This window comes from Oenanthe melanoleuca, chromosome 1, assembly GCF_029582105.1.
Source record: "Oenanthe melanoleuca isolate GR-GAL-2019-014 chromosome 1, OMel1.0, whole genome shotgun sequence".
In the NCBI taxonomy this organism is placed as follows: Eukaryota; Metazoa; Chordata; class Aves; order Passeriformes; family Muscicapidae; genus Oenanthe; species Oenanthe melanoleuca.
In genome coordinates, this window is record NC_079333.1 from 83,220,926 (window position 1) to 83,240,478 (window position 19,553).

The following is a 19,553-nucleotide window of genomic DNA, read 5'->3' on the forward strand; positions in this document are numbered from 1 at the left end:
GAAGAAACAGCTGTGAAGTCCATTAAAAAAAAATCAAAACTGCAGTTGATAAATTAAAAGTCTGTTTCTGTCATCAGCATTTTCCTAGTCATTTGGTTCCAAATCTTGTTGCCTCTCCATGATTGTCTGACTTTCTTTTTGGTTCAAGAATCTGCTCTGTGCAAGCTTTGCCTCCTGAGCAACAGACCTTACCCTTGCTTCTTGAAAGGTTTGGGGAAATACATGACATAGCAGGTATATTTAAAAACTCATCACTACACTGAATGTGTTTCTGCTGAACAGTTGGTACCAAATGTGTTCAGCAAATGGAAGGGAATGAAATCCCTGGATTTTTAGACTGTTGAACAATTCTGTGGTATCTGGTTTATGTTTTCTTTTTAAACTTAGTCTCTTGTAATGCTTAGGAAACTGAAAATAGTTCATATTTCTTGAGAACAGGAAGCTTTCTAGACTGTGCTGCTACTCTGGAAATGAGATGCTCTTGTGCTGTGTCTCAGCTGTGCTAACTGCATGCACAGAAATTCACTGAGAATCTATCAAAGAACAGTGCTTGGGCTGGATATTCTGGAGAGTGGAAAATGGCCAGTTCTGAAACATGACCAAATTCTAATGGCAAGAAATGGTCTCTTATCTACTTGTGAAGGAAAGAGAGGCATGTGGCAATATAAAACTGCTTGAGAGTAGCTTGGTGTTTCTGGACCCCAATCCACTTTCTGTGTGCTTCACTGTGAGAAAATGACATGCTGCTTCCTTTTCAAGGTGGTTTGAGACAAGAGGAATTTTCATGCTCCAGCCTTGAGGAACATATGAATGCAAATACGAATTTTGCTTGCTTTTTAAAAATTATTTTCTGAAGTTACGTAGGTTCTAACATCATGTTTATTGCCAGGATAGCATCTGCTGTGGAATTCCTTTCAGTTGGTTCTCAGAGGTATGTATATCTAAAATATATTCTTCATTTTGTATTGATGGGAGAGCAAGCAGAATCTAGGAGTGGAAATATATAATCAAAGGGAAGGATTTCTAGTAGCATTTCATTGTACCTTTTCTCTTTGTAAAGGTGTAGTAGATACTCCTTAGGAGCAGTGTCTCATTCTCCTGGTTGTGGGGTTCACAACTGTGTAATCTTCCACAGCCTTCACTGACTAGAGACTTGTTCTGAGGTGTCACCAGGAAAACTGGGAACAGGATAGATCCATCATATGAGGTACTATTGTCCTAGTAGATGTTGAATCCATGTTCTTTGGAAATGCATAATATTTAGGCTGAAACCTTTAAAAAATAAATTTAGGGAGTTAGAGAATTCAAATAATCATATTTGTTAGTTTTTTACGTTGTGTTTAGACTTAGCTTGCTCAGAAAAGTATTTAAATTTGTTTCCTTCCTTCCTTCTTTCTTAAAATTTGTGTTTAAAAACAGAAACTTCTTATTTTCCATGTAGAAGGAGAAAAATAATAAGGAAAAGGTGTTGCAACTGTGGTAGATTTTTTCAGCTTCCTTATTTCATGTGCTTTGAAATAAAAAAAGCCAAACTAATGACTAGGACTTGCAGTGCTACATAAAAGTAAATTGATTTGTAATTTGTGCTGGTATTTTTTTTCTTTTGTGAATGTGCTGTTATGATTTCTGGTTGCTTTTTTTCGTAGTTCTTTTTTGGAGGTTTGCCACAGTATTCAGGATAATAATTACCCCATTTCTCCACTAAATGAGATTCCTAATGACTCTTAAGTGAAGACAGATGATTGTGAGTCAGCATTGATTTACCTGATATTTTCTTTCAAACAACCACATTTAGTATAATTATTTTGTGTCCTTGTATAAAAGTGATTGTGGGAGATAGGTTTTGGTTATCATGGCTGATTCAGCTAGCTACTTCAATGTGTCACAACATGAGATGGCTTATCCTTTTATCAGGGAGCTTAGTGTTGAACCTGAATTTTGTCTCTATTTTCTCTCCTTGGAAACTGTTTTTTTGCACATCACATAGGAAAACACATTTTTTTTTAATGATACAATAAAAGAAGTCCCACAGAGACAAATATGCTTGTTGCTCTTTATTAAAAAAAAATCAAATCCTAACAACTTCACAAATGATTTGTTGGCAAGAGGTTTTCCCCTGAAAACTTGGCAGATTCAGAAGGAAAAGGCAAACACAGTATAATCAGTGGAAGAGTATTTGTTCAGCATTTTCTAGTAGATAGAGTCCAGTTTATTGTTTATGCTGACAGGGAGCAAAGTCTAAATGGTATGTGGTGTGAGATACATTGAAAGCATTCTCTGCACCATTTACAGCTTTTCAACCACAACTACATATTTATTCTGTTGGCTTGCTCCTGTCTGTTTATTTGGTACTCCAGATTGCATCGTCCTTTCCTTGCTTTGTGATTAACTTGTCTGAATTTGCTAATGCCATTACATCTTTCCATCCATACTGTGACACTAGTGCTTTCTGATCTCTTCTTTCATGACTTTTTCATGATCATATCCTGCTTTCTTACATCTGTGGTAACTAGCACTGAGATGTGGCCCTTTTCATGTTCTAATGTGCACATCTAGTTTAGCCCCAGCCAGCAGCCAAACCCCACACAGCCACTCACTTCCCCACCAGTGGGACTGGGGAGAGACTCAGAAAGGTAAAAACTTGTGGGTTGAAATGAAGACAGTTTAATAGGGAAAGCAAAAGCCACACACATGAGCAAAGAAAAACATGGAATTAATTAATTGCTTCCCATGGACAGGCAGGTGTTCAATCATTTCCAGGAGAGCAGGTCCCCATCACATGCAATGGTCACTTGGGAAGACAAACACCGTCATGCCAAATATCCCCTTATTCTTCCTTCTTCCCCCTAACTTCATATACTGAGCACAGTGTCATCTGATCTGGAATATCTCTTTGGTTGGTTTAGGTCACCTGTCCCAGCTGTGTCTCCTCCCAGCCTCCCATGCAAAACCAGCACAGCATCTATGACTCTATTAATTCATGGATAGAGGTTTATGTGGTTGGGAGGAGTGTGCTCTGGTCTCAGAATGAGTTGTTAGGACCTGGTAGAGTTAATGCAGTAGCCCCAGACAGGACAGCCCTGACTGACTTTGGGTTTTTTACCTCTGTATTGTATCCTAGAAGGTAGAATAGTGCAAGAGCAATTTTACATTTTCCCTTTATTTTGGTGCCTTGAGCTTCTGCTTGAGAGGTAAGCCCGTTCTGCCTTTTGTTCAGACACTATGGTAGCTCAGTGACTCTGCTTCCTTTCATAGCTGCAGTTAGCTTGAAGATGAAGCAGGCAGGATACAGTTAATATCTCTTAATACAGTTAGTACAGTTACTTTTTCCTGGAAGTACCAAGGAAGTATTATGTTGTAGAGGTTTGGAATACATGTAAATAAAATCAGTGGCTAGCAGCTTTCCTTCAGGGTATTTCCAGGTCTCAGATTTAGTCAGAGTTTCTACAACTCATGAGCACAGAAGCAATAGCATTTCCTCCTCTCATCTTTACACTCATTATTCTCAACAGTAAAGGCAAAGCGCGCCATTTGATCTTCATGTTTATTCTCTTAGTTTAGGTCATTAACCAATACTGAATGCATTTGTTGAGACAAACTGAATGTTAGTCACTAAAAGGCAGCTAGAATAGTAGTAGAAACATTTGCTTCCTCAGCCCACTCTAAGATTGTTTCCCGTGTTAAAAATAATTGAAAACAAGGAGTCTGATATCTGCTGGGCATCAAGGGGCACAGTTGAAATGTACAGCTTGTGTGACTCGTCTGGGAGAGCACCTGGGACACTGTGGCATGGCAGCTGGAGTTAGAGCCTTGCTTGGCAGTGCTTATCAGGGGTTACTGTCTTACCCTGAAGAGAGGTAGAAAGGTAACCAAGTCATTAAGGTGAATTTTTTGTTCCAAAAAGTTGATTTTGAATTGATGCTTCAGATCAGATGACTTAGATGTGTAAATATTTCTGGTTCATTTCTGCTGCCAGCCATTCATTTGATCTTGCCCTAGTTTGTTTGTTTTTTTTTTTTTTTTCTTGAGCATAGCAGTGGCTGTAATAGGAGGGGAATTTTGAACACTGTCTCATTATTTTTTTATTTATTTTTAACTAAATAATTTCCCTGATGGGCTTTATTTCTCTTGGCAATTATTAAAATCCGTGTTCTCTCTTTCCCTTATCTCACTGGCTATATACATCAGTGGAGTGCTTCCTTCTTCTGCATTGTCTGTGGTTACACACCCCGATGCTACTTCATCTCTCCTTGAGAGTTGATCTTTTGCACTTTCTTTCTCTGTTTATCTAATGTCCCCTGGAAGATGTGAAGGGAACAAGTCCTTAAGAAGCCATGTTTTTACTCTCTTTGGGCACATTGTTTCTAATACCCACACTGTTTGTTTATTTATTTATTTTCTGGAGTTTTTTTTCTTTCCAAATATGCACAACATAACTATTTCTTCTGTGCCATGGAATTGGGGGACTTGGACAAGCAATGGATTTGGAAAGAAATTCAAGCTGTCTGCTCTTTTCTGATCTCTCACTCCTAGGGAAACACACTCAGACTAGATCAACTAGATCTGTTCTTTCTAGTAAAATGTGAAACAACTATGTAATTTCAAGTGGAGCATAGCAGAAATGACAGGACAAATAAACCTTTAGGACCCTGAGATCAGCTCGGTCAGAGCTTGATACTAATAAAGCCAGGGTTGCATGTTTTATCCTCATATGGGCCATTCACTTTAGAGTTGGACTTAATGATGCTTGTGGGTCTCTTCCAACTCAGAATATTCTGTGATTCTGTTTAAAGACCCTACTGAGAGGTAAAGGAGTTTATAAATTCTCCTGAAATGGTGAATAAGCAGAGTATTTGGGAGTTGCAAAAAATAACATTAATCTGTCCCTTTAAAACAGAAAAAAACCTTGGCAGTTAAACCCTCTACATATTGCCTCCAGGAACAAACAGGGAGAAAGCTAAAGAGCTGTCTGGACAGGGACACTCACAGTGGGAAAAAACTTATGTGCCATATGTCCCCCTTCCATCTGTGTATGCTCTCTTCTGGGTCGTGACATCTGGTTCTGCTTGATATCTGGCTCTGATTCTTGTTTTTAAAAAGTAAACGGGACTTAATTCTCCTCAGAGACTGAAGAGAATAGACCACATGCTGACTTTTAAAATAAAAGCCAAGTTTTTCATAAGAATATGTCTCCTCATCCTAGATCTGAATGGCTTGGTACACGTATGCATTTAAACGAGCCAAAGAAGTGCCAGCACCGTCTGCTGTCACTTTTAAAAAGCTGCTAACTTTGGCATGTTTGACATTTTTGGAGAGTTGGGCCATAAAGTTTGTTGGGTACCTAAATGAGAGGATGAATTGGCTTATTATTAAGGAAAGAATCACATCCAAGGGAGCAGATAGCTGAGGATGGGAAAAGATTGGGTGTTCCAGGGTGAGGGCTGGTGAGCCATAGAAGCTGACTGTGGGGATCCTGGAGCCCCTGGAGCTGTGAGCCACACTGGCCTTGTGCCGTGCAATGCCTCCACCTAGTGATGCCTGAGACTGAAGCTCTCCCCTTCCAATGAAAGCCACACTGTTTACATGAGATCATAATGAAGTTTTGCTGCTAATAATGCCAAGCCACAGCATTAAAAAAAAAAAGCACCCCAAGAGGGAGTAAAAAAAACAAGATACTTTGACAACTGCTGTTCTGAATTATACTGTAATTATTTTTTTTAGTGCTTTTCCTGTTCTTTGTAAGAACTAGCAGGGAATTTAGTGGAAAATGAGAGTTTTGGCCGTTGAGTCTGTGCAACTGTTAATCTGGAGCCTCAGAGCTGGTTGGGAAATGGGGAGTAGTAGAGCTCTGTAGAGCTGTGTTTCCTTATCTGCCTCCAGCATATGTCAATTTGATCTAATTGAGCAACTCTTAGCATTGGTTTTTCCAAGAAGAAGACTATGACTGGAGACCACTTCATCTGGCATCTGCATTCCAGCAGATCTGCTGTGTGTAATGGTTGGAGGATAATTACTGGCTGTGTGCTACCCAGGCAACTGAGAGTCCTAGAATTTACTTGACATAGTGATAGATGAGGAATTTTTGCCTAATTTAATGATCTAGTCCTCTGAGCTGGGAACAAATGGATCCAATAGTTACATGGTGAGAAAATTTTGGAGTTTTGGATGCTGAATTGTTTATAGAAAACCAGACAAATGGACAGTAAGTCCCTGGAGTCCTTGAAGAAGAATTGCCTCAAGGCTGCCATCAGAGAGGAGCAGTCAGTGCATCATGAAGATCATCTGAAATGGAATGTCACAGCATTCTCGGGAAGCAGAAAGCACCACCTGCCTGAAGTGACCAATTCTCAGTTCCCAGCCTTGCCTTGGATAGTCTCAGATCCCAAGAGACCTTGCAAACTCTTTTTTTCCTAGTGATATATAGTGCTTTTCTTTTTTTTTTACCCCCTAGTTAATAATCTACAGCCACAGGGTTTGTAAATTGAAGAGAATTTGCAAAACAGAAGTGATCAGGAGGTTTCAAAGTCTATCTAGGACCTTTGTCTGCTAAAATGTTGTTGTTGTTGTTAATATTGATATCAATAATAAGTGCAGCCAGTTTAAAAATCCTGCCATGGTTATGGCTCAGGCAAAATGATTTTGAGTTCCAGAACTAATGGTAAAGATGAGACTGCAGAAAGTGATAAAAGCAATTAGCACAATAAGTCTGGAGCAGCGTGGTTCATAATTCAATAACTCTCAGTAGTAGCTGATTTTGTAGTGAGCACTCAGACGATAATTCTTAAAGCTTTATATATGCATTAAGGTATGCCTGTTTGCTGAAGGATCCCAGAGCAGCCCCAGACATGCTTCTTATGTAGACTCTCAAAAATGCAGGGCTGCCAAGACCGAAATTTTCTGTCCTAGCTATGGGAGGCTGTGAGCAGTCACTGGTATCTTGGAGTAGGCTAAGAGTTATGGTAGAGGAGAGCTTAGTGAGTTTGGTAAGGCTTCAGGAATCTGTGAGTCAGGTCATGCATTTGTTTCCCATTTTCATTTTATCTATCTTCCCTGAAACCCACCAAAAAGATGGCCTCTAGCTGGCCTCACATTCAGCATCACACAGCTGTGTCTCTCAGAAAAACAACCACTTTATTAGTATGTCTTGTGAATTACAACAGCTCCTAGCTGGAATTGGGCTAGAGCACTTGAGACATTTCTCTGAAGGAGGTGAATAATACAGGGTGGTGGCTATTTCCATTTCTGAAGTAGGTGGATAGTATGAGATGGTCTTCCATAGAAAATGAAATGGGAATTCTTGGTCACATCAAAGTATGCATTATGCAAAGGAAAATATGTCATTTTAAACAAGAGCCATATGACTTTGGTAGCTAAATACCATCTCAACTGAGTAAGATGCTAATTGGAAAAAAAAAGAAAAATCTTGTAATGCTTTGCAAAAATTTAACCTGGACCTGGCAGCATTATGAAGTCTTTGTGTCCTGGCCTGGCAAAGAAGGGAGAAGGTGAGGAGGAGTCAAGACAGCAGCACCATACATAATTACTGATTATGATCGTATGTTGCATTTTGAGCTACTTGTGGGGCACATGAAGCAGGAAAGTGCCATTTTATCTTTGTACCTACCTCTCTCTAACCACAAATGTACTGAATATGGACTTATTCATTGCTCTTGCCTTTTTTCCTTGAAGATAAATCAAATCAGCCTGATGATCTTTAGATTTCCTGAGTGGGGCCACCTCCTGGATCACCATGTTCCTTTAACAAGCCCTAGTGCAGTGGAAATTTTCTTGCCTTAAATGTGGAGTGGATTTTTTTCTTCCACTAAAAGCTCCTGGTTTGGTGTCAGCAAAGTATTTTCCAGCAGTGAGTACAGAGGTGAGCTTTTTGAGGTGAGCAGGAGTTATTTTTGAACTGCACTGAACAGCTGCACCTGTATTTCATAAAGGAGTGCAGGATATAGCTGCCTGCAGGTGATCATAAAACCCTAAGTGAGGAAACCAAGACTTTTGTTGTGTAATGAAGTTTGGTTACAGATGCTGTGAGTCCCCACGTTCCTCCAGCTAGGGCTGTGTGAAGGCTGGAGGGAGATGTGCCAGCTGCAATAGCTGCAGCTGGCCTATTCCTCGGGCCAAGAGCTCTCACAGCCAAAGGATGCAGTTTACTTCCAAGGGCTGATGGGAAAAACTGAGGAAGGATAAGCCCTGGAGGAAAGCATGAGGAGTGCTCTGCAGAGTCAGGCCAGCAGCTAACCCAGGCAGGCATTCTGTCTCCAGCCGTGGTGAAAAGGAGTTGCTGAAAATTGGACTGATATCTCAACAGCTGCCCCAAGGTGCTGGGCTGGCTCTCACATTTGAAGCTCCACTGAAACCAGGGATCAGGATAGTCTGGTGTCTGAACCCTGAAGTTTCTTTACTATTTTGCTTGCTCTTCCCCTCTATAGCAGCAAACAGAACCCCATGTGAAAGCTGCTGGGTTTTGCGTAGCTTGTTTGGCTTGTGTTGCTCCAGTCTTTTGTGGCCTATTGCCACTGCCTTTAGCAATAGGTCTTGAATGAAATTACATATTTACATGAGATGCTTTTATCATGCTTACCCAGCAAATATTTAGACGAGCATGCTGTTGACTTTCTCTCTGGAGGGTGAAAAAGAGGTTTTGGTGCTTCCTGCAAAGTCTGTTGCTATTGGTGGGAAAGAAGGTCCCTGGGGTGAAGTATCAGAACCAAAACACTGTTCTGTAAGCCTTGAAAACCACACAGACCAGAGTTTATTTCCACTCAGATATAATAAATAATTGGTATGTTGTTATTGCATAACACAACTAACCCCATCCCCAACAGAAAAACAGTGGAGCTCTCTTTCCTTATTGAGGTTACTTGCCACCCTGGGGTTATTAAAACAGTCAATTTTCCTTTGAAGAAAACATCATTCTTCTTTGGTTTTCAGTTAGCAAGCACTCAACAGGAGTTACCAGGCATCATGATGAGGCAGCCATCCAGATTTCAGGAGATTTGTGACACTTTTTGGTGTTCTTCTGGTATGGTTTGACAGGTGCTTATTCCCTGTCCTCGCTAGTCTGGACTGTCCTTCTCTCTCTTGTCTGCCACTTCCACTCAAGACTGTCCCTTTTATTGTGCTAGCAGAGCTGCCTAAGAAACTTGCCCAAGAAACAAAACATCTGAAGAATGACTATACTTTTGTTGCTCCTCTTGGCCAGTCAGTTTTTAGGCAGATTTGTTGTCTGAACTCTCTGCCATTTAAAAGCACATAGTATTTTTTTCCAGCACAATAGAGTCAGGGAAGGCAAGGGTGGATGTTTAGGATGGTGTGAGATGCAGTGCTCCTAAAGTACATTCCCAGCATTCAAATGTAATCCTTTGGAGACCCTTCTGTAGATTGCAATTGAGATAATGTCTCTCTTTGGCCACACGTTTGGGGTTTAAGGATTTTTCTCTATGCATTGCATCTGATGGTCTTTGAGCTGCCCTAGTCAAGTGGCAAATAGAATGTGGTATCCCACATTAAGCAGCCTAGTGTGACAGAACAGCTTCTGATGAGGGGTATTTTATGCAATCTGCACAACTTTTCTTATGGTTTTTTGCCCATTCCTATCTCAGTTCTGGCCATCCAGGTCATTAGACAGAAAACTATGCCTTTTCTTTATTTTCAGAAAAGAGATAGCAACAGTGTGTGACTCCTTGACAGAGGACACTGTGCACATAGGAAGCCCACATGGTTCCTGCACAGACCAGGCTTTGATTTGGAATAAATAGACAAAACATTAACAGGCTCAGGATATTCCTGGTGGTGAGAGCTTTTGAAGGCAAGGGCAGTACTGAGGTAGGGTTACAGTGTAGGTTGGATATGATTTTACTCTTTATTTTTCTTAATAGTCCTTGCCTCAGAAGAAATACTGAGTTAGATGGTCTGAAGCAGCGCAGCTGTTGTCATATTTCTATGACTTGAACTATGAAAGCAATACAAGGATGGAGTTACTCCATCAAAGTTTACTGCCACTGTTGGCAAGTATTCTTTGTCATCTTTTTTTTTTTTTTTTTTTGGTGTAATTTATTGATAGCTTAATTTATAAATGACAAGTATTGGAAGGAATAATCTTGTCTGAATTTTAGACTCATCAAAATTCAGCATTATCTATTTTTTGTCTATCACTGCCTGTTTCTTTGTGGCAACAAAATTTGTCGTCATTGTCCATTATGTTGCCTCAAGAAACTCCACAATTGCTTTTTATCCTTCTATAAATTTGACATTTTACCATGATTTTAGTAATTCCAACTAGATGTTTGTAGTTTCAAGATCTGGTATTTCCGTTGTTTATTGCAGTAAATTATTTGTCTTTTCAAGGTTTAATGAACCATCAGAAGGGTCTCAGTGAAAATCACCTTAAAATAATCTGCAAGCACAGGTTCTATTTTTACTGTCACTACTCTATTGTCTTAGTCTTTGGAACATAAATATTTATTTTGTCTTGATGTAGATGATACTCTTACTGCTTCCCATTGGAATTAACATTTTGACTTAAATTTCTAGGTTCTTCATTCTTCTCATTAATTTGCCCAGAATTTCAGTCTCTAGAAGTTAACTCCTTCTTTCTAGACATGGTTTCACTCAAATGATCAAACCAGAAGAAATAAGTAAAATATTTTTAATAAGAAGACTAACTCAAAGACTTCAGATTTCCCACCTATTTTTTAAAGATTATATAATGTAACAAATGCCTTATAGATATGTTTTCTTCATTGGTTTGTCAGCCAGACGGTTGGTGTTCTACTTATGACTACTTTTAAACTGTGTTTTTCCAGCCTTTAGCACACAAATTAATAGAAGTGTACTAGTGATGTAGAGAGATTAAATCAATTTTCTGGTTATATTTTTTTTGAGAGACTGCCGTTTCTGCTGAACTCTTAAAACTCAAACTGTGGCTATCCAAAGGTCAGATCTAACACCTGAGTTCTCTGCTGGGGCAGAGAACCAGCTTGACAGAAATGTTATGCTGATTTACCAGTATTGATAAGCTTTGTGATAACAGTAGGAGGAGAGTTTGTGGAAAGATTCTCCACACAAGCACTCTCATTCAGAACATTTCTAGTTGTCTGAAAAAACTAGTATAAATTAATTTGCATGGACACAGTATTGCTTCTGTGATATTCTGTGGAGGTAGAAAAGGCAGTGCCTATAGACAATTTCTTTGCATGAATTTAGGCACGCCCACAACTCCCAAAGGGAGAGGGATGGTCCAGTCTGGTTAGTGGCAGAAGGTGAGTACCTCTAAGAAATTCAGAAAGAGTTCTACTTCCTTACTTGGCTACTTTTGATTAGTCCTTACTGTTGAATTTAGAGATAACTAATGGGAAATGCTTACTACCACCCCCAGTCATAATCTAAGCTGGCCATCTGTCTTCTGAGAACAGATGTTAACGGAGCAGAAACAGCTCTGATGATACAAAAAATCTGAATGCATGCTGCACCCCCGCTCAGTTCTTCATTCTCATCCTGGCCTTGTGGTTAGAGCAGTCATTAGGAAACTGGTGACCTGTCTTGCTCTGAAGAAGAATGTGCTCCCTCAGCTTCTCCTAGGACACTTTCTGCTTCTGCTGAGGTACCTGGGGGAACTTGTACCTGGTTGTTAAAAGCAAATGTGTGAAAGCTCAACGTGCTTAAAAGGAGTCAGAGCCTCAGAATATAAATTTAGTATTAATGTCCATCCCCTAAATGGCTAGAGTCAAATTCACTCTTGGCTGTTCTCTGTTTTCCTCATGACTTAAAAATTCCAGACAAGTAGCATCCCAGTTTCAGGATACAGGATGGGGTGTTCTTCCTCAGATGTAGAAGCCCTTACAGACCTTAGAAGTTGGGTCTTCTGGTTTCTGGTTAATTTTCTGGCTGAAAGCATTGTGGGTATTGTGGATTGTTCTCAGTCTGAGTTGTAAATCACTTTACTTTTATAAATCTTGTTACTGTCTGGGTGTGCAGTGTCTAACCCAGTCAACTCCATGTCACCCACCTGTCCTGTCACATCCACAGCAGTGTAGGAATGTCTGCACGGAGGTGGCTGAGGCAGAACAGAGCACTCTCAGCTTAGCCTAGCCTATGATCAGTGTGTTACCTGGCTCTGTAATGTCACCTGAGGATGTCAGGCAATGTGTTTGAGATACAAGAGCCTCAAGATCCTCACTGAGCTAGTCAGTGCTCCGGACAGAGGGTGTGGCCCTCACTTGTGCAGTTATCTGAACAAAACATTCAGGGTTGCCTGCACTTACATGTGAGTCCAGTACACAGTGCACACTTACTCTGGAATAAGATTAAGTGAGGGCTTACCTGCCATGATTTGTCAGTCTTTGCAGAATGAATATTCACTGAACTCAAATGCATTTTTTATATTTCTTTCAGAATTTCTCTTACTTACTTCTACATTAGAGACATTTATGTATTCTGAGAGATACCGGCATGTCCACATTAGGTGATAAAACAGAGTATACTTGAGTTTTTCTTCTTCTACACTTGTTTCAGCTGCTCTTTGTAAATAGAAAGGAGGTGAAATATGGTTTCTCCTTCTCACTGAAATATGTTTCCACAGCAGTGGAGGGACCCAGAAGTGCCCAAATCTGCTGCTTTTGCATGCACATTTTTCCCCCAAATTCTCTGCTTTAATGCAAACCGAGTCTGCTGTTGAGACAGTGGCCCTGTCAAGCTGTGTGCTATGTTTGTAGCCTAGATCTGTGGAGCAATACTTCCTTCATATCTCCCTGGCAGTTTGAGCACAAGGCAGGTTTCATTTCCTTTTTTCATGTAGGCATGGTGCTGAGTGACCAGTTAGCAAAAGCCAGGAGGTGAAGCAATGACCAGTGAGGCAATGTCTGTAATAGAGGAACATGGCTCTAGGGAAGTGCTGCTGAGCAGGATGCCCACAGGCCCTAATGTCCAGCCTAGGTGAGTGAACTCAGGTTTCAACAGAGCTGTGGTGCTATAGGACTTCAGTGGCTACTAAGAAACACCAAGGAAGAGACTGCCAGAAAACCTGTCTCCTGAAAGGGTTTTGATACAGTACTAAAACTGGGATTTGGAATGGGAAACTGCCTGTCGGCATAAAATATTCGGTTTCTTTGCTTAGAAATGCAAAATCTTGCCACTTTACATTTATTCTCAGTGCTCAAAATCATCAGTTTAATTGTCCTCTCTCTGGAGAAGCATTTTTGCATATATCTGCATTACTCTATATTTCTGAGCCACAAAGAATGGAAATTTGTTGTGAGCCTTTTTTTTCCCTAGAAAGTTTTTCTGCTTCAAAGTAAGAACAGTGGGGAGGAAGGGAGCAAACCCTTCCCAAAAGCACAGCTTAAGGCCTTACAGGAACAAATCTCCAGACTCTGCACAAATTGCAGGTTTCATGGAAAAAGAATTCCTCTTTTGGCTCTTACAGAATTATTAATCACAGTTCTTGTGAGATGAAATTAAATAACTGACAAAAACAAAAAAGGAATTTAAATTCAAGTGAGAGTTATCTACACTTTTGCATTTCTTCTGTTTCCCTGTTTATGTAAGAAAATAAGAACTGTCATACCAGCTTGCACAGCTTCCCCCTCTCACCATGCTCAGATCTTTTTCCTATTGCTAACCAAAAGCACAAGCTATCAATAATGGGTGAAGAAGAAACTCTGCCAGTGTCAACCATGGAGGATGGACATCCTCAGTTTAAAGCAGCTTTCCCAACAGCACCTTAAGTGGTGATCAGTGTGTCTTTCCTTGAGTCATGCCTCTTGAAACTAATTATCGTTTACTTTACTAACAACTTCACATGGCAATTAGGTTTGGGTTTTTCTTATGTGAAAGAGTAGTGTTTTCTGCTTTAACCCTATGTTTGGTCATTTCCCTGTTTCCTTTCTCATGAGAGGTACTGAAAAATAGTTTCTACTGTAATTTTCCTGGTGCTGAAAGTCCTCCCCTTTCTCAGCCACAGAGTGATAGACAATTTAGTTTATTCTTGTAGCAAAAGCCCTCTGCCTCTGATATCCTTGCTGCTCTTTTAAATAAATTCTTTTTGTGCTGCAATATCTTTTTTTTTTTGTCAGTAGAGACCAGAATCACACCCAGTGCTCAAGATAAGGATGTGTTGCATCAGTATAATAACATTTCCTGTGTTTTTTTCTCTGTTCTTTTGCTAGCAACTCTTCAATCTGTTTGCCCTCTTAGTAGCTTCTGAACATCAGACAAAATTTTTTCAGACAAAATCCAAAATTACCTCAAGATGTTCTTTCCATGTAGCAAAAGATGATCACTTTGTATGTGTTTGTAGGATTATTTCTCTGAGAATAGGGCTTTGTGTAATTCAACAGCTGAAAGAAACCAAATAAAGCTAGAGGACACCTGATACCATGGCATTTTCCATTAAAATTTATCTACTGTCCCAAAGCAATCATTCTGCTACAGAACTGACTGGCATTTCAGTTGGTTTAACAAGATGCAGGAAACTCCCGACGTTTGGGTCTCATCCTGGAGGCTCAGTCAGGGCTGGTGTGTTTGGAAGAGACAGGTGGAGAGCGCGGCTGTCGGGTTCTGGCATGTGATGCTGAGGTGGTGCAGGAGGGCAGAGAGGTGCCCCTGCTCCTGTCACACAGTGCAGAGCACACTCTTCACTGCTGATGTGGGAGGTCCTGGACAAGCTTGTTTCTGCAGGCTGTCAGCTGCAGAGGATAACTTCAGGAAGTTTGGCCTGTGGTCATGGACCCTGAGAGCAATTGGGCAGGAGTGGCTGAAACCTTCAGCTCTTTGAAAGCACTGATGTCCTCAGAAGCTGCTAGCAGCCTGCAAGCTCTGCTGTTGGCTGTGGAAATGAGGTGGAACAGAGATGCTTACAGCTGACATTTTTGGATATGAAACAGATGAGAACTGACCTCCACGTGTGGCTGAATGCGCACTGAGGACTCATATTTCTAGTGTAAGCATTGATTAGCTGTGGGTTAACCTCCTCATGGAGGAGGCAGCAGCTTGGGCTCCATTGCCCCAGAGAACCCACAGAAGTCATGGCCCCAAAATCTGAACAATAAGTTACTTTAAACAACGTTTGTCTTATGTTGCCTCCATCATTCAGCATTGTTTTCCTGTAGAGCTTTGGATTGCCTACACTCTAATGCCTACATCCTCTGGGGAAAGCACATGGGGTAGAGTTTCTACTGTGTCTTTTCTGCAATGTTCTTACTGGAACTTTGCAGGAAAAACATTTGAACAAAGACTCACAGATCTGTAGTCCTGGTGAAGACCTGCCTATGTTTGCAACAGGCCATAGTTACATATAGTTCTTTGCCATGTAGAATGCTACAGGAATTAGGATTTTGGCCTGGTTGACAACGGCAAAGTGAGTAATTGATACACCAAGACTGTGTTATGCAGTGGTAGTAGGCATGGTGAATATGGATAAGAATAAATAGCTCATTTTATATTGATGGGAAAAGAAAATCGGCTCCTGGAACAACTCATCTCCCAAGAAGATTGCAGGAAATCATGTGGAAAACTGTAATAAGGCTTTTAATAAAGAAAGAGTTCTCTCTCAGTGAGGGAAGGCAAAACAGATTATGTTGAGTTTCTATTTTCATAGTGGAGAAAGAAGCCTGAAATCTGGGGTAATAGGTGCTAAAAGGCACTCTGCATGCTGTTTGGTTTGGTCTACAGTTAGCAGAGGTAGGCCACAGTCTATATTCTCAGAATTTCTTAAAGGTGGCCAAACTGGGAACATACAGTACAATTAACAGCCCATTTTCTGACATAGTCTATCCTAATTTTCATGTGAATAGCTGCTGAGAGCCAGGCCCAGAGAAAGCTTTCAAGTTTACAGCCCTCCCTGTTTTTACAGGTGCTCTAAGGTCTAAGAATTAAGTGCTCTAAGAATTTCTGCACTGTAGCAGAGGAGTGCTTGATGTTTGGATGGCTGTAGAAAAACTAACAAATACATTGATTTTTTTTTTTTATTATAGAAACAAATAACTTGGGTGATAGTTCATTTTTATGAGAAGGCTTGTTTTTCTTTCCAAAATGCTTTAAACTTTCAGGGAATGCGAACTCCAAGTCGCAGCCAGATCTGATAAATGCAGTATGACAATATTAATGAGAAAAAAAGTTCTTCCAAAAACCCAGTGCATAACCTAGAGGAAAAAAAAAAAAAAAAAAAAAAAAAGACATTTGCCTAATTAGTGGTATCGTAATTTGTTTTTATAACTAAAGCTCTGATTTTGCATGCTGTGAGTACGTCATGACCCTCTTTTACCAGTAAGACATTAACTTCCAGTATTCATAACATTACAGAAAAAGCAAGACTATTTAGTAAGAAATATTTATAAACAATATAATTTGTCAACAAATTATCTCCGGTGATTTTCCAGAGAATTGAAATTGGTTTTAGTTGTGTAAGTTAATAAGAACTGTGTCTTATGCATCCAACTTATGATTTCCAGAATGCCACGTATTTGTAAAAAAATATGTATTTGTAGAAAAAAATCTCTGTTCTCAGGGAAGAGATCAGATAGGAGCAACATCGACGTGCTGAATAATTGTTTCCAGAGTAAAAAAACATGGAGTGGGTGCTGCATGGAAGGAATTTAGCTTCCCATGCACTTCGAGGGGAGTGTTGGCTGTAAGGACCTGGGACATCTGGCATGAGCCTGTGATGCTGTACCAAGAACTGGCCTCTTAAAATTGAGAAGATTTCACTCATCTTGTTTCTGCCCTGAAGTTATTTGGACATAAGAGTAATGGTTACTTCAGTGTTTCTTTTGTATATAAACTTAGGATAGGCTTCTTGCCCAAAGATAATTGCCTGTCAAACTCATCCTCACCTCTGTACTGTAAGACATTCTGGCATCTAAGGACAGGACCACCTGTGGAATGGAAGATTCTGGAGACTCAGCAAAGTGTTTTAATTTCTGTAAGAGCAACAGATGTGCTGCACAGATCCTCTCTCTGGTGGGCTGTGTGGTCTCCCCATGGGGATCCTGCTGGTGGCCTGGTGGCATTCAGACATTCAGAACAGCTGCTGTTTTTTTCATTCTGGCTGGCTGTATCCAGACCCTGTGGGATGGCACTGCAGCTGCTTTCCTTTTGGGGCAAGGCATGGAAAGAGAAATTTAGAATTTCTTTAGAAAGGGAAACTGGTTTTAAGATACAATGACTTTGTTCATTAAGTTTTTTTGTTTGAATATTGTCCTTGGCCTGACAAGCATAACTATTACTGTTAGATCTTTTATAAACTGCTGGTGATCAAATAGCATACCAAGTAATGTATCAATGTGCAAGCCAAAGGAAATACCTGCCATCCACGTAAGAAAGCACAGATATGGTTCTGTTTACTTTAGCCAATTGCTTCTTCAAGAAAGTCACCTCTACACTATCTGGCAATTACACTAGATTTGAAAACCTTAAATATACTTAATATTTCTGGTTTTGTGGAATGAAGGAGTGAGATGAGTAGGGTAAAAATGCTGATGGCTTTGTAAAACTTAAATTCTTATTAATCCTTTGCTGTCTACATGCATGTCCTCATTGCTGTGTGGGAGCCTATGTGGGATACCAGTTGACCTTGTTTGGCCACCATGGCCCCACCAAGCTGCTCTATTACCCTTTCAATAGGACAGGAGGAGGAAATACTAAGAAAAGTCCATGGGTTGAGAAAAGGACAGGTGGATGACTTACCAATTACCATCAAAGGCAAATCAGACTCAAGTTGGGGAAATTATTTCAATTTGCCAATTATTAACAGAGTAGGATAGTGAGAAGAAACCCCAAACTAATCCCATCCTCTCCCAACCCCACCCTTCTTCCCAGTCTCAGTTTCTCTCCCAAGTCTCTTCCCTCCTCCTTCCAAGTGACACAGGGGGACGGAGAACAGTGGTTGCAGTTGGTTCATAACATTTTGTTTCTGTTTCTTCTTCATTCTCACATTATTCATTTACTGCAAAGGGAGTGTCCCTCTCTTAGGAGACACTTCACAAAATTTTCCAGTGAGGGCCTTCCGATGGGCTGGAGTTCTTCACAAACAGCTCTGGTGTGGGTCTTTACGTGGGCTGCACTCCTCAGGAGCAGACTGCTCCAGTGTGTGTCACCTTCCAGAAAACCTGCTCGTACATGGGCTCCCCTGTGGCCTCAGTCCCTGCCAGGAACCTGCTCCAGCATGGACTGCCCATGGACTACAGCTTCCTTCAGGGCACACCCACCTGCCCCAGTGTGGCATCCTCCGTGGGCTGCATGAGGACAAACTGTCATGATGATTTTCCCCACGGTCTGAAAGGGAATCTTTGCTCCAGCACCTGGAGCACCTCCTCCCCCTCCTTGTTCACTGTGGGGTTGTCTCTGCCCTCACTCACAGTTGCTGTGGAGCAGTTTTTACCTTTTCTTAAATATGTTCCCATGGAGTACTTGCAGATGAGCTCAGCTGTGGCCAGCGTGGGTCGCTTTTGGAGCTGGCTGGAACTGGTGCTGTTCAACATGGGCAACTCCTGCTGTCTCCTCACAGAAATCACCTCTGTACTCTCCCAATTTTTGCCAAATCCAATACACTCTGGTTAGGAATGTGTCCACTGACAGTGTCTTCTTGGGGTAACTGTCTCAAACTTCCCAATGAAAGGAACCATCAGAACTGTTTGGGCACCAGCCCCTTCCTCACCCACGATGTGGGTGATACTAGGGCTGCATGATCAATGATAAAGACCAGGGGGAACTTTTTCCTTGGAAAAAGTCCATCTCTATTAGAGTAATATAAACCTTGAAAAATCTTTCTGATTTCCCTTTTACATAAGGCATAAGATGCCTTTGCTAGCCACAAGAAGGGCACCATGACACAGAGGAAGAACACTGCAGCCTCAGGAGAGTGGCTCGCCATCAGCCAAAAAACATTAGACCTGACACAGACACAGGCATACCCAACAGCAGCTTCCCCTGCCATCCCAGCATTTGCCAATTCCACCAGAGTTCCCTGGGCTGGCCTTGATAAGTGGAGGTAGTGAAACCTTTCCTGGCAGGGTCACTTGTGTCTGAATGTTTCCCTACTGTGTCCCCTGACATTCTGCAAGCAGGGTGCAAAAACTGTACCCAGCAAATATTTCCTGGCTAATAGAGTTAGGTACTTAGGCAAGCAGGGCTAATGTGCTGCTAATCTAAACACTGCTTCTTGGAGCAAAGTGAACTCTGATGTTGTGAAATTTCTATTTCCCTATCTCTGCTTTTTATCTCAGGACTTTATCTTTCAATGTCATCGTTTTTCCTCTTGCATGCTTGAACTCCTAACTCTTAAGATATCAGTAACTTCATTCAATCTAAGTTTTCATTTTTTGTATCTTGTGTGGCTTTAGCTTGTGTATTTTTCACAGCCTAGGAGTAATTTTGCCAACACATTTGAGTTAAGTTCATACACTCATGCTGTGCCAAAACAGTCATTGAATCACTGATTGTTGAATCCCTGGATCATTGACTCCTAGTGCTAGGAGTGCTAGGTAAGGACCTGTGGGGCCAGCTACTTTTATCTTGATACCAATACTAAATTGTTCTTTAACACT

The 19,553-nt window shown here is 40.9% G+C and overlaps 1 protein-coding gene across 1 annotated transcript in view; it reads left to right on the forward strand.

Annotated features, from left to right (window-relative positions):
- The first annotated feature begins 842 nt into the window (after nucleotides 1-842).
- IL1RL1 (interleukin 1 receptor like 1) overlaps nucleotides 843-19,553 on the forward strand; it is a 40,370-nt gene continuing 21,659 nt past the window's right edge. Inside the window, exon 1 of the mRNA XM_056484136.1 lies at nucleotides 843-931. The gene's annotated coding sequence lies outside the window, so the exon portion shown is untranslated. The remainder of the gene's footprint in view (nucleotides 932-19,553) is intronic.